Source organism: Nycticebus coucang, chromosome 17 (genome assembly GCF_027406575.1).
Source record: "Nycticebus coucang isolate mNycCou1 chromosome 17, mNycCou1.pri, whole genome shotgun sequence".
NCBI lineage: Eukaryota > Metazoa > Chordata > Mammalia > Primates > Lorisidae > Nycticebus > Nycticebus coucang.
This window is the reverse complement of record NC_069796.1, coordinates 72794530-72809611: the sequence shown is the minus strand read 5'-3', so window position 1 is coordinate 72809611 and position 15082 is coordinate 72794530. Positions and strand designations below refer to the sequence as shown.

Genomic DNA, 15082 nt, shown 5'->3' with positions numbered 1-15082 from the left:
GGAATGAAATGGTTTTGTTTGCTTGGAGCAGAAGGGAATGTAATCTGGGTTAGAAAGACCTTATCTGGGCCACAGGAGAGTGGGGACATGAGGCCCTGCCAACCTTGCTGTGCAGTTTGAGCAGCTGATTTTCTTCTCCAGAAGTGAGGCAGCACATCACGGACATATAGAAGGCATATGAGAGAACCTCAGGATTAGGATAGCAGGAAGAGGTTTCTAAAAGTTTCCAGCACAGAGGGACCTGACACCTCCTACCCTCCCAAAGAGTCACTTGTGCGTGATGGCGGATGGCTAGAGTGAAGCATGGAGAGGAATCACCTGTGGCTGAGGAGGGGTCCTAAGGTTCCTTTGCACTTGTGTGCAGACCAGTGGTAACGGAGCTTGCTGCCTCCGAGTCCTAGACACGTTTGTTCAAAATACAGATTCCCTGGCCTCACCCCTGGAGACTCAGAAGTCAGCATTTCAGAGAGAGGGCCAGAGACTGTATTCTTCAAGGGCCCTGGGAGATGGTGATGCACAGCCAGGTGCAGCAACTGGTGCTCACGTCTGAGTCTTTGAAAGACCCTTCCTCAAGCCTGGCTTTCAGTGTGATTATTGCTCCCTCCACACCAAGTCCCTCTGACCTGCCTTGCACACACATCTGAGGCTCAGAGATGCTGTTGCCATGGAAAAGGCCTTGTACTGATTCTCTCTGGCTTTGCTGTTCCCGTGCCAATTGTTTTTGTTGTCATCCTTATTGTTGCTGTTGTGGCAAAAAATAGCTCCTTCTAAGAAAAAACTCTGACAGAGAGATAGGAGGCGGTGGGGATGACGGCATTGTGCAAACTCCCTAATGGATGCTTTGTAACACACATTGCGTCTTCCGGAACTTCTGAAGCACAGGGAGCCACCTGGCTAAGATGGAAGCAACTTAGGAGGGAGGAGAAGCTCTTTTTACCTGAAGACACCGGACATAAGTCCAGCCCCGCACTGTAAGAGATAGAGTCACTGAGGACCTGTGGTCTTTAAAGCAGTCATCCTTCGTTCCCTACTTTAGAGAATCTGTGGCTTAACTGGCCTAGAGGGCGTCTGTGAATGCAGAGAACGGTGAGATGGTGACATCTGGGGCCTCCCTGCCCTCCTGCCTCCACTGTTCTCACGGTCAGAAGGGAGGCGTGTCCTGGCCCACAGGGCTTTTCTTTTTCTCCTGCAATGTAAAACTTTATATTCTGTAGGACTCTGGTTCAGATTTACATAAGTCAGATTCGTATCAAATGTGGCCTGGCAGAATGAATGTCATTGCTGTCAGGATGTTTCCCAAAAGCCTCTTGTGGGGGATCCTTTGGTAACCAGAAGCCTCACCATCCATCTGAGCATTTATTGCTGGACCAAGGACCCAAGTGTGCTGGGCTCGTGGAGAATTCGGGAACACCCAAAGGCTGGCTCCGCTCGCCTTGACTCCCACTGCCTCGTGCCATTATCTGGCTCCGTGTGACTCTCCCCCAGGCCTGCAGCTACCCTCAGGTTGTTCACAAGGACAGTCCTTCCTCCTGGTGGGGTGCCCTGTGCTCTTCCTAGAGATGGGTGGCTGCCAGGCCAATGTCATTCAATCAGCCAGTTAATGAAAGAGGCTGTGAAGTGTTTGTCCTAAAAATGCAGGTGGTGATAGTACTGAGACAGTGAGGCTTTGGGGAGAGGCTATTGGAGGTCCCCAAATAAACCAAGTGAGCAGACATTTTTCAGAATGTGTAACTGTAGATTGGTGATGTGGAAGCAGAATTGGACGGCTGGGCACAGCACGTCGGGTTGGGAGGGTCGGAGGGTATGGAAAATGGAGGGGAGTAGGGAATGCCAACTCACAACTCAGTTTGTTGGTCTCCAGAGGCGATTTCTTTTCTTTCCATAGAGATTGATTTTTGTTTGATTATCAAAAGTGCACATACCTCCTTGTGAAAATTATAGAAAATATAGAAAGTATAAAGAAAGTAGAGGAAATCACTCCTCTGTCACCAACCACTGTTAGCAATTTGTTCTATTGTCAGTTTTTAATATGGGCTTCTTTCTCTTCCTTTATTGGTTGTAACTATATTATAAATATGTTTGCTGGTTTTCTGAAGTTTTGTTGAACAAAATGTTATATGACAGTGTTAATGTTAACTCAGTGTTAACTCAGTGTTAACGACACTGAGTCATATCATTTTTTTTTTTTTTTTGAGACAGTTTCACTCTGTCATTCTCAGGAGAGTGCTGTGGCATCATCATAGCTCACAGAAACCCCAAACTCTGGGGCTCAAGTAGGCCTCTTGCCTCAGCCACCACCAACTCTGGCTAGTTTTATCTATTTTTGGTAGATAAAACTCTTGCTCAGCCTGGTCTCGAACTCCTGAGGTCAAGCAATCCATCCGCTTTGGCCTCCCAGGATGCTTAGCATTACAGGAGTGACCCACCACATCTGGCCTGAGTCATATCATTAAAAGCTTTTTGAAAATAGTTTAAATGGTCCTGCAGAATTCCACAGGGCGGCTACAGCATGGCCTACCTAACTGCGTTAAGCAGGTAGGTAGTTCCTACTTCTGAACTGAAATCAAAGCTCCCCAGAGGTGCAGAGGCCGGCACAGGAATCTTAGTTTTGACCTCACTTTTTTCTTGAATCAGCAGAAGGAATCACTACCTCACACCCATAAATGGTGAACCCAGTTACAAGAATCAACAGCACCCAATAGGGACCTGCTTACAAATGCCTGAGGTTCACCAAGGATTTGGCAGCATTACTGACCTCACAGCAAAATGCATTAAAAAATGCCCAGGAGACATTTCTGCTCTCCTCTCATTATCCTGTTTTTGTCATCTCTCTCTTGCCTCTGGCTCTGCCTTCACCCCTCCCCTCTCTCCCTTCCTGCCACCCTGTCAGGATGCCTTCCTACTAGCCCTTAGTGTTCTGCAGACTGTCTGTGGGAGGAAGGCGGCTTTGTTTTGTTGTAAAATATAAAGTAACTTGCTGAGAGGGTGCAAGATGTCAGACTTTTAAATATTTACTCCATTTCCTTACACCATTTCTGTATTGCTCGCTCTTACTCTGGCTAGTAACTAGTTGCAGGATCCACTGCAGTTCAGGGACCACACTTGAATAAAGCTAATCTTCAGCACTTCATTTTATGCTAGTTGAGTCATTGCTCCTTCCCTAGTTTCTTCAAACTTTCATTCTCACATCACCATCGTGTCCAACATACAAAGACATCTCCTTTCCAAGTCCCCTTCTTCAGAGGCAGTTGGTGGTGTAGGTAGTTATACTAGTAGTGTTAAAATGAACATTTGGACCTAAACCTTAGTTCATGTTTCTGATTAGGATTGATTTCCCAAAGAATTAAAGGCCAAAGGACTTGAGCATTCTTAAGGCTCTTGATGTGTTTTCCAAACTACTTCCAGAAAGTTTGCACTTTCTCACCAGCAAAAATTAAGAGGTTCAACTTTACGTGAAACCTTCCTAATATTGACATCAGTTTTATGATTTTTTTTTATTTTGTGTTTGCTGTATGTGCAGTCAAAAAATATTATCTCTGTATGGTTCTAATCTGCATTTCTTTGATTTTTAGTCAAGTTGAATATAGTTCATCTGTTAATTTTACAAAGGAATTTTCAGACTCAATGGCCTAACCAGCAATTAGATATAGATAAATGAATTTATATTTCAGAACACACACTTCAACTAGACAGGTATCTATGGGTTGGGAGTCTGGACACCACTTGTCAAAACCTTAAGAAATTGTTATTCTGAGATCCAAACAGTTGATTCCCCAACACACTTTTAGAACTTAAAATAGTGGCTGCCAATTCCTAGGTTCTGATCCTCTCTGTTACCTTCCTATAAGTCATTTATATTTTGTTCATGTGTAAAATGGGGTGGTTAGCCTGTGTAACCTCTAAGCTCTTAAAAAAGGGTATCTGTGCACCTTGGTCTTAACCATTCTCACAGGAGAATAAAAATTGATTATATAGAGGCTGCAAGAGCTTCTGAAGGACACCTCGGGGCTGTGAATGGAAATACTGTTGGCTTTAGGGGAGGGCTGGCATTTCTGCTGAGAATGTTAGCTATAGAGAAATAGAGGCCTAAGAAGTGATTGGTGAGCCTACATGGAACAGGGGGTGGTGCTGATGTTGTGCCCAAGTCGCGGGATCCCCCACATAAATCACCCAGAGATCAAGTCCAATGCAAAAGCAAGAGGTTGCTCGAGCCTGGGCTTCTTGGTCCTGGCGCAGCAGGAGAGCAGAGAAGCCCTGATCTCAAAAAGGAGGGAGGTTTTTAAGGGTACAGAAAGGAAAAAAAAAGGGAGGGGGTGTGAGGTGAGCTGCTGGGGAGAGCTGATGGGGATCTAGGGCACTGAGCAGTACTTGTCCTTGGCTGTCTGGGAGAGTGTTGCTATGGCTCGGAGCAGACATTGTGCAAGGGGCGCGGATCATGGGGCAAGGACGGGGGCAGGGGAGGGACCAGGTTGCCTAATGCCTTTGGTATGTAGCTGCAAAATGAGGGACAAGATGAAGTTAGTTTTAACAAAATGGAGTTAACTTGGTCCTTACATTCCGCCCTTTTCTTGGGCCTAGAAGATCCAATCATGGGTCTTTAGTGCATTTTATGAGCCTTAGCTCTATACCATTGCTGGTGCATTCAGTGCTGAGGGGGGTATACTGTGCCTGTAAGACCATTAATTGAACAGTATTAATTCTAGCTCGGATGAAAGCCAGTAATTTATTAATTATGCAGGGGCTCAAAGTTAATAGTAGTAATAGGATTACAAGTGGGCCCGCTATGGTTGAAATTAAAGTTGTGAGCCAGGGTGACTTGCTGAACAAAGATTCATACCAGCTCTGAGACTGTTCCCACTCAGGTTTTTTTTTTTTTTTTTTTTTTTTTTGTGGAGACCTTCTCCCTCTAACTCCATGGGCTGTTTGATTACTCCTGAGTGGTCAGTATAAAAACAGCATTCTTCTCCTAGGGCTACGCATAACCCACCTTGCTGGAGGAACAGTAAGTCTAGCCCCCGCCTATTTTGGAGTACCACTTCAGAGAGGGAAGTTAGGGACTCCTGAAGGTGGAAAATGGAGTTTTCTATTTTTAGACATATTCTGTGTCTAAGTCTATAGCAGCGCACAGAGCTCCGTAGTTCTTTTCTTATAGGACTAAGGAGGAAATTCCTGTGCCTGCTCCTGCTATACTTAGTCCCATGAGCATGGCTAGAGTTATTGCTGTGACTGGTTCTCGCTTGGTTCTTGTAAGTGTGCCTGCAGCTGACTCGTGTGCCTGATACAAGTCCTCCTCTGAGTGATAGATCAGCTTGGGGATGAGCTGCACTAAGACACAAAAGCCCTGGGTTAAATCAAGGACTGCCCCATGTAGACATGGGATGAGCCCTGTTGAGTAAGCCTACCAGGAATTATTGGTGGGAATTATATATCCAGTACCATACCAGGTGAGAGTTTGATTACATAGATGTTGGTATTGGAGGGGTGTCTGACCTATACAGGTTCCTTGTCCTATAATGGACTGTAGGGTGACTGGGGGCTTAGACTGATGCCAACGGCAGTTGTTAGCCTGGGAGCTGACTTTAGGTTTGCTTATTAGGGCAATTCCCTCATAGTATGGGGGTCTGGCTTCTACACATAACCAATAGGACTTAGTAAGGTCTGGTCTGGAAGTATTTAAGACTTGGTATGTAGCAATGACCAATTTCCAAAGTGGATCGGGATCTGTGGTAGGCACAGGTGTGGGGTTTAGAATCAAAATTTGGGTACTGAATGCTTGGTCCGGGGAGTCAGGGGAGTCACGGAGCTTAGGGGTGACTACAGGGGGAGGTTTAAGCACTATATTGGGGCCCACTGCAGCAGGTTTATTATTAATAGGGGTGTATAAGATTTTGAGTTGGAAAACATTACCTGGATCTGCGCTGTGCACATCGTACAGTCTCACGCCCCACCATCTGCCGAGTTCCTAATCCAGCATTTGCTTTCCTTTCTCCGTAAAGGTGATACTGACTGTGTCAGGTTTGGGGCCTCCTGCACAGATGTGCTCTCTCCAAACACCCTTCCTCTTTACTTGGATCAAGTCTCCTTGTCTCGGGGGGTTCCACCATAATTGCTCGGTGCAAACACAGTTCCATGAGTTATAGAAATATGAACTTGCTCCTGCACACTTACTAGGAAGGTGACCGGGGCAGACATAAAAGTACTTGGTTAGAGTATTTCTGGACTAATGTGACTGCCACCCTGAGGGGCAGGGTCTAATCCCTACTAGATCATATAGGTCGACTAAGAGCTCCAGGAACTAAGTACCCTTAGGGTGAACGCCAGAGGTCTGGTTGAGCACCGTCCCTTTGCTAGCGTAAGTAACTAGCCACGTTATCTTAATGGGGCGATGAGGGGTATAATCAGTAAGGCAGAATAAGTCAGTAAGTGGTACACATACAGTGGCATCAGGGATCCTGGCATTTCTGCAGTTTGAGCGTCAGTGGGTTATCAGGGTCCTCCCGCTGGAGTTTCTATTGGGGGGTGGAGTCTTCTTTGATGGCAAACAGGTCGGCTAGGCAAACGTGTGTGATGTATCCAGGAGGTGATGCCATCAACCTTGAGTACAGTGGGAGTAACGAGGACCATGGCGTATGGGCCCTTCCACTGGGGCTCCAGCGTTTCTTGTCGGTGACATTTCACGTACACCCAGTCTCCAGTCTGGAAAGTGTGTGGTTCAGGGACAGGTCCTGAGCTGTAGAGGGCTATAAGCCTCTCCTAATCAGCTCGTTATGCCTTTTGATAAAAATGTAAAGTTACTGCATAATCTTTCCAAGCTTTAAGATCCGGGCCCTTTGAAGTGAGGGCATTGTAATGCAACTTAGGGACTATAGGGGGTTGCCTTCCAAAGAGAATTTCATAGGGAGTTTTTCCTATAAGATAGGGTGAGTTTCGCACCCTGTACAGGGCAAAGGGGAGGAGAGACACCCAGTCACCGCCAGTCTCCATGATTAATTTAGTCAGGGTCTGTTTAAGGGTGCGGTTCATCCACTCTACCTGCCCTGAACTTTGGGGTCGATAGGCACAATGCAATTTCCAGTTAGTCCCTAAGGCTTCCGCTAGACTCTGCACTACCTGAGAAGTAAAGGCTGGGCCATTATCTGATCCTATCTGATTAGAAATCCCAAACCTAGGCATTATGTCTTCCAGTATTTTCTTTGCTACTACCGGCGCAGTCTCATTTCTGGTTGGAAATGCTTCTACCCATCCTGAGAATGTATCTATGAAAACAAGGAGCTATTTATATCCTTATTTACCTGGCTTAACTTCAGTAAAGTCCACTTCCCAGTACGTACCTGGCTCCGTCCCACGGTCTCTGGTCCCTGGATTGTGGGAGCTAGATGCGCTGTTAGTCACAATACATACTTTGCATGAAGCTACAACTTAGTCCATTTTAGTATTCTGGTTTTGTATTTTGATTTTGGTGTGGCGCAGCAAGTCTTTCATCTTGTGTGACCCTAGGTGGGTGGATGAATAGATCCTATGGAGGACTTCCTGTCCTAGTTTTGCTGGCACAAGCACTTTGCCATCACAGATGATGTACCATCTGTTGTACTTTGGGGGGGAGTGGGCTTGTGAGATCTGCTTTATCCATTTTAGGTCCTCTGGAGTATACTCTGGGGATTGTGGAAGTGTCGGGGGTCCAGGGTCTGGCAATGTAGTAATAGGAAGCTCTTGGATAGCCAAAGTGGCTATAGTCCTGGAGACCTGGTTTGGCCCGCCGGTTGCCTCTGGCTACAGAGGAGTCGCCCTGCTGATGACCAGGGCAATGAATGATGGCTAGTTTCTGGGGAAGCCATAAGGCCTTTAGGAGGTCAAGTATTTCATCTTTATTTTTGATAGTCTTTCCCTCCGCCATAAGGAGTCCTCTCTCTTAGTAAATTGCCCTGTGTATGTGGGCAGTGGCGAAGACATATCAGCTATTGGTATAGATATTAAGTCTTAAGCCTTTCCCCAGGGTCATGGCTTGTGTGAGAGCTATGAGCTCAGCCTTTTGAGCTGACATCCCAGCTGGGAGGGGCTCTGCCCATACAGTCTTGGTCTCAGACACCACTGCCACTCCTGTGTACCTGCATCCATTTTGTATGAAGCTGCTCCCATCTGTGTACCAGGTGGCCTCTGCGTCAGGGAGGGGCTGGTCCATAAGGTCCTGGTGTACTCTGTGAACCTGGGCTGGGATGTTAACACAGTCATAGAGGGGGGCGTCTAGGTTCAGATTCTGCAGTAGGGTTGCCGGATTGAGAGAGGTCTTTGGTAGGAATCGGATTCGTGGAGGGTTCAGCAGAAGGCCCTGGTAGTGGGCGAGTCGGGCATTGCTAAACCACCAGTCCAGTGGCTGTTTGAGGACTCCCTCAATGGCAAGAGGGGTCATGATCAACAGTTCTTGCCCTAAAGTTAATTTATCTGCGTCTTTAACCAGCAATGCAATAGCTGCAATGATGCGTAGGCATGGGGACCAGCCTGCCGCTACAGGGTCTAGTTTCTTTGACAGGTAGGCGACCGGCCGGGTCCAGGGACGAAGCAATTGAGCAAGCACCCCTTTTGCTATGCCTTTGTGCTCATCTACATACAGATGAAAGGGCTTGGTAAATCTGGGAGTCCTAGGGCTGGGGCCAAGAGCAAGGCTTGTTTCAGGGCCTGGAAGGCTCTTTCTTGTTCTGCGCTCCACTGGAAAGGCAAGCTGTCCTGGGTGGCTTCATAGAGGGGCTTTGCTATTTCCGCAAACCCCAGAATCCACAGACGGCAGAACCCAGCTGACCCAAGGAACTCCCACACTCCTCGCTGTGTGGTGGGGGGGAGGGGGGTAGATTTCAGAACTTTCTTTTCTTGCCTGGGACAGCCACCACTGCCCATCCTTAAGGATGTACCCCAGATAACTCCCAGTTTGTTGACAAATCTGAGCCTTCTTGGCAGAGGCTCAGTACCCCAGAACTCCTAGTGCAGTCAGCAAGTCCTGGGTGCCTTGGTGGCATTCTGCTTCTGTCTCGGCTGCGATCAGAATGTCATCTACATACTGTAAAAGAGTTAGGTGAGGGTGCTGCTGTCTGTACTCACTCAGGTCTTCATGTAAAGCTTCATCAAAGATGGTGGGGGAGTTCTTAAACGCTTGCGGCAGCCAGGTCCAGGTAAGTTGACCATGGATCCCTTGCTCTTCATCGTTCCACTCAAAGGTGAACATTGCCTGGCTCTGGAGGGCTAACGGGAGGCTAAAGAAGGCATCTTTTAAGTCGAAAACAGTGTACCATACTCAATCAGGGGTGAGAGCACTCAATAGTGTATAAGGGTTTGGGACGGTGGGGTAGATGTCTAGTACCCGCTTGTTGACCTCTCTTAGGTCCTGGACTGGTCTATAGTCATTGGTCAGTGGCTTTTTTACAGGCAATGGGAGTGTTCCATGCAGATTTACAGGGCACTAGTATCCCGCTCTTAAAAAGCCTCCGGATGTGAGGTGTGATGACCCGCCGGGCCTCTTGAGACATGGGATACTGTCGTACTCGTACGGGTTCAGCCACTGGCTTGAGCTCTACGATGACTGGTGGTCAGTGGGCAGCTAGCCCCACTCCTCCAGTCTCAGCCCAGGCAAGTGGTAGGTTTTCAGCCATACAGTGATATCTGTCGGCTGATGGCCCTGAGGCTGCTGCTGGTGCAGTCTGTACTCATCTTCACGTTGTAGGGTGAGTATTTGTATTGGACCCTCATACTGGTCTGTGACAGGGGGTCCTTCATCATTAAAGATGAGCCCCTACCTTGGTTAGGAGGTCTCCCCCAAGGAGAGGGTAGGGGCAGTCTGGGATGACCATGAACACGTGGGATTCCTAGCCCACACCTAAGTCCACGGTTCTTCGGGTAGTCCATGAATATTGTTTGATGCCCATGGCCCCCTGGACCCATGATTTCCTGGCATCCATAGGGCCATGGTCCTGTGTCAGGACTGAATGCTGGGCTCCAGTATCTACCAGGAAATTAATTGGGGTCCCCTCCACTCTGAGAGTTACCCGGGGCTCGGGGAGGGCAGGTGAGCCCTGACTCCCCTACCCATCGAGCCCGCTCAGTTCCAAGACTGGCACTGAAGAGGGGGGAAGAAGGTCTGGGAGGTGGTTTCTTGGGGCACTACCGGGCTAGTGTCCATGTTCCTTACAATAGGCGCACGGGTCCTTCTGGAGGCAGAGCCTTTCTCCGCCTGGGGAGCTCTGCCAGTCAGCGCAGCCGCCTGTTTCTTTACTCCGAGGTCGCGGCCGTGGAGGCCAGGAGGATCCTGCTAGTTCCTGGGTCTGTCTTTTAGCCACCTTCGTTTGCTTTTCTTCGGGGGTCTCACGGTTGTTGTAGACTCTTTCAGCAACTTCCAGGAGGTCCTGCAAAGCCTTCTTGCCTAGTTTATCTATTTTCTACAGCTTGCACTTAATGTCTGGAGCTGACTGATTAACAAAGAACATGACAACTGCTGCTCTATTCTCCTCAGCTTCAAGGTCTAGGGGAGTGTGCATGCGGAATGCCTCCATAATTCTTTCTAAGAAAGCTGCTGGGGATTCTGCTTTTTCCTGCTGTACATTACCTACTTTGGCCAAATTAGTCAGCTTTCTAACCGCTTTACGGAGACCCCTCATTAGAGTCTGATGGTAGACTTCGAGTCTTACCTGACCTGTTCCCAAATTAAAGTCCTAATCGGGGCGAGTAAGAGGAAAGGTGGCATCGATGAGAGCCTGGTTAGTGGTGGGGCTTCCATCTGTGTCCTCGACAGCCTTCCTGGCCTCAGCCAAGATGTGGTTCCATTCTTCAGTGGTGAAAAGAACCTGTAACAGTTGGTGACAATTGTCCCGGGTAGGCTGGTGGGTAAAAAGAATTGAGTCTAAGAGGTCAATCAAGGCAGTAGGTTTTTCGGAGAACTTAGGGTTCTGCATTTTCCAGTTATACAGATCACTTGTGGCGAAGGGCCAATAGTGGTGCGGCTGATTCAGGGGGTCCGCTCCATGAGGGGGGCCCGCTGCACAGAGAAGCAACACTGCAGAGTCTGCCATTGGATCACGCAGGGCTCTACAGTGGGTGTGAGGTGGGCTCCCGTGGCTACCCTCTGGACCTGGGGCTGGAGTGGCCTCGCTGCCTGGCGGACTCTGAGGAACAGGTACCTCCCGAGGTGAGGTTGATAGGGAGGGGGGAAGAGCATTTCTGGATCAGTTCCTCCTTGGAGGACCAGGGGAGGGGCAGTGGGTTCAGGGAACTTCTCCTTTTTCTCCTTAAAGGCTAGGAGATTAGCTACTTCCTTGCCTGACAGAGGAAAGAGGGGTTTTAACCACGATGGCTGGTTCTCCACGAGGTCCTGCCAAGCAGTTATATATGGGATCTGGTCCAGGTGCCCTGTCCCAGATGGATAGACTATATCTTTGACCTGAAAGATAATGGGGAGATGAAAAGTGCCCTCTGGTGGCCATCTGACGTGGTATGCCGGCCATTCATTCCTGCAAAAACCCACAAGTTTACCTCTAGACACATTAAAGCTCTCGGGCTTTGTCTTTGAAGTCCTGGAAATGAGTCAGAGTTAGGGAGAGGGGGGTTATCTGCGTCTGTCCCATGTCACCCTCCAAATATAATAAAACACAGACAAAACAAATAACACCTAAGATTCCTCCAGAAGACAGAAGCCTGCCCTTGAGGGTTTTCAGGCAAAACTGAAAATGAGACAACGGTGTAACCCTGTCTGGCAGTCGCGACCCGCCTTGTTTCTCAACCAGAAGGATTGCCTCTCCATGGTCTTCTTGACCAAGGACTGGGGATTTCACGTCCCAGTCCCCCATCCACAGGGCGTCCCCGCTTCTACTCTGCCAGGGATTCCAAGTCCCAACTACAGATTCAACAAATGGAAGCAACACGGAACAGGACAAGACAAATGCCGGCACACACACACTCACCTCCAGAGCAGGTACTTGGTGATTTGGGGGGGGGTTCTCCCGGACAAGCCCCCAAATGTTGTGCCCAAGTCATGGGATCCCCCACATAAATCACCCAGAGACTCAAGTCCGATGCAAAAGCAAAAGGTTGTTTATTTACAAGCTCGAGCCTGGGCTTCTTGGTCCTGGTGCAGCAGGAGAGCAGAGAAGCCCCGATCTCAAAAAGGAGGGAGGTTTTTAAGGGTACAGAAAGGAAAAAAAAGGGAGGGGGTGTGAGGTGAGCTGCTGGGGTGAGCTGATAGGGGGTCCAGGGGACTGAGCAGTGCTTGTCCTTGGCTGTCTGGGAGAGTGTTGCTATGGCTCGGAGCAGACGTTGTGCAAGGGTGCGGATCATGGGGCAAGGACAGGGGGCAGGGGAGGAAGCAGGTTGCCTAACGCCTTTGGTATGCAGCTGCAAAATGAAGGCTGAGGGACAAGATGAAGTTAGTTTTAACAAAATGGAGTTAACTTGGTCCTTACACTGATTCTCGGAGCTGGTACTCTGTGGCTGAGGTAGCTGGAGATCAAAGATGCCAACATTGGACCAGCTTTGAAGGATGGTAAGACAGGGCTGCCTAGCAACACCCACGTCATTTCTGCCTGTGGTTGGAACACTGTATCCATCCAGCCGTGAATATCACAGAAGGAATTTTCATGAACTCATGAACCTTTCATTATTCCAGAAACTAGAGAGAGGATTGAGGGCTAGGCTTTGCATGTTCCTGGCTCATCCTGTTAAGACCGTGATTTGTCTTGCTGAGCTAGGGCAGGCTGTGTTGGGTATGTGCGTTGACACCACACAGTTCTGATTCACAGAAGTTATCTCCTTATTTCAATTTTGTTGATTTTCATTAAACCTTAAACAGGCATTCGTGTGGCCTGGATTTGGGGAATTGGGATGGATAGGGACAATTAAGTCTTGTAAGTTTAGCAGGTTATCTCTGAGTAGAGCAAGACCAGAGAGAACCCCTCGCCCCCTTTTTCCTGCTCTGCTAGTTGAAGAGATTTCAGTGGGATTAATTGGCTGCTGGAATGATTTACATTTTCTTACCCAGATCTGCTCTTTGGGTCAGAGATGTCATAAAAGCAGAAGCCCAAGGTTGCTGACAACCTCAGACAGTCTGCTTTGCAAGGGTATTAGACCAGCCGTTCTCATTCTCTATAACCGGTGGTATAACAAGCCACATGCGCTTCCAGCTGACCTGCATTGGCTCTGAGTGTCAGATTTTGTGTTTTTCCTGGAGCTTAGGAAGCAAGTAAACCTGAGCAGAAGTTGGAAGGCCTGAGTTTAAGAAAGCAAGAGACCTGGGGTTCAGGGAGAATTGGACGTGACAGTAACCCAGTAGGAATTTTTTTGAAAGCCTGGTTTAGAAATCTAATCCACATGTTGGTGTGGTTGAACTTGTAAAAAGTTTATGGCAGTAGGTTGTTGTTGTCTGTGGCAGGGATTAGATGCTCCTGCTGGGAAACACGGGCAACATGAATGGGTGAGGTTGGTCGGGTGGCCAGTCCAGGAATCTGGGCTCCCCTGGCCCATAGGGAGCCTTTGTGTGGTTTAGAAAGAGAGGTTCTTTCCTCCCAACACGGCTCTACTTTGATTTCAGCCCCTCTGGACCCTTCTCAGCAGGCAAAGCCTACTCAGCCAGACGTAGCCCACCCCTCCTCCCAAAAACAGGGCAGCCCCACTCAGCTCAGGACAAAGTTTGTCATGCCAGGGTATGGACCCAGCATTGCTACAGCTTCTGGCATTTTTTTTTTCTTTTTGTCTTTCAAAAGAAACACAAAATCTGATGCTGTGAGATATCCCAATTTTAATTATAAGCCATGATTCAATTCTTTATTTCTCTTAAATACTTTTGTAGTCAGCCAACAAGGCATGTGTGAAGGAGGATTGGACTGCAAGTTTGCAGGCTCTGGCACTATATTGGCAAGGAGTTCCTACTTCCCTAACCTTACCCCTCCACATGCACAGTTAAACCATAGTTGAGGGTTCCAGGATTCTCTTTGATGCTCACACTCAAAGCGCACACCTGGGGAAAAGAACAAATGAAGGCAATGCTCCTGTTCCCTGGTGGGTAGAGCCTGCTCTCCAAGAGAAGAGCCTGGAAGGCAGGGAAAGTGAGGTGCAGGGCCCCTAAGACAGGGGGTTTATTAAGTGAGGCAGGCAGAGGCAACCAGGAATGGCAGTGTTCCTCCAGGTGGATATTTTAAGTGGCTTATAGTGAGCTTTGCTTCTTTAATTGCCAAACAGGAAGAATTCCAGGTCACCCCCTGGGGCATTGAGAATTGGGAAGGGAAGGAGCAAACCTAGAGGGTGGCTGGCCGGCCAGTCCACAGTGGGTAGCCTGGAGCAGTGCTGTGTCCTGCCTGGAGGCCCTGTGTGCTGCCTGGAGGCTGTGATGGCCGACTGCAGCCCTGACAGTGTTTGGTCTTCCCTGCTGCGCCCAGATTGAGCGCATATAGATGGCTAATTAAACTCTGAACTGACAAACACACATGCTGGAGAGATTCCCCTTTGAAGAGCTGGAGATCACAGGGACAATTTCCTGTTTGCCAGTTAGCAACCCCAATCTCATCAGTTTGGGATTGTGTTAAATTTAACTAAGGCATGTTGATGGCACTCAACACATCACCTTTTGCAAGATGTCCTCAGCCTGGGTTGGTGTAGATCTCTCCCTCCCCACCCCACCCCCACCCCATTTCATTTCCAGGTGTGTGTACTTTGTAGGGGGGACGGGGACATTGGGCCAGTAAAGCTTCAAGTCTTTGCTTGACCCTATTCTGTTAGGGAATAGTTATCTATCCTCTGCCCATATGTGTATATTCACACATATATCCAGATGACCGTATGGATTTGATGGGTAAATACAAATAGACATAATTCTTTATGGAAACAGAGTTAACAATGAAGTTAGTTTGGTTTAGGACCTTTGTCTTATTCCCCTTTTGGGATGACTGGCTGGTTTTTAAATAGTCTTGAGAATGATTCTTCTTACCAGCAACCAAGGAGGCCAAATTCTAATTTTGAATAAGATATGTTACATATGGTAGGCATTTATTAAAAATAAGTGTTTCTAATTCTGCAATCACTTTATTTGCTTTGGACCTATAAGAAAAATGGATAA

The 15082-nt window shown here is 48.1% G+C and overlaps 1 protein-coding gene across 1 annotated transcript in view; it reads left to right on the top strand.

The window, feature by feature from the left end:
* The window catches only part of SLIT3 (slit guidance ligand 3), a 677992-nt gene that overhangs the window by 226569 nt on the left and 436341 nt on the right, over positions 1-15082 (top strand). The gene's annotated exons all lie outside the window — the stretch shown is intronic.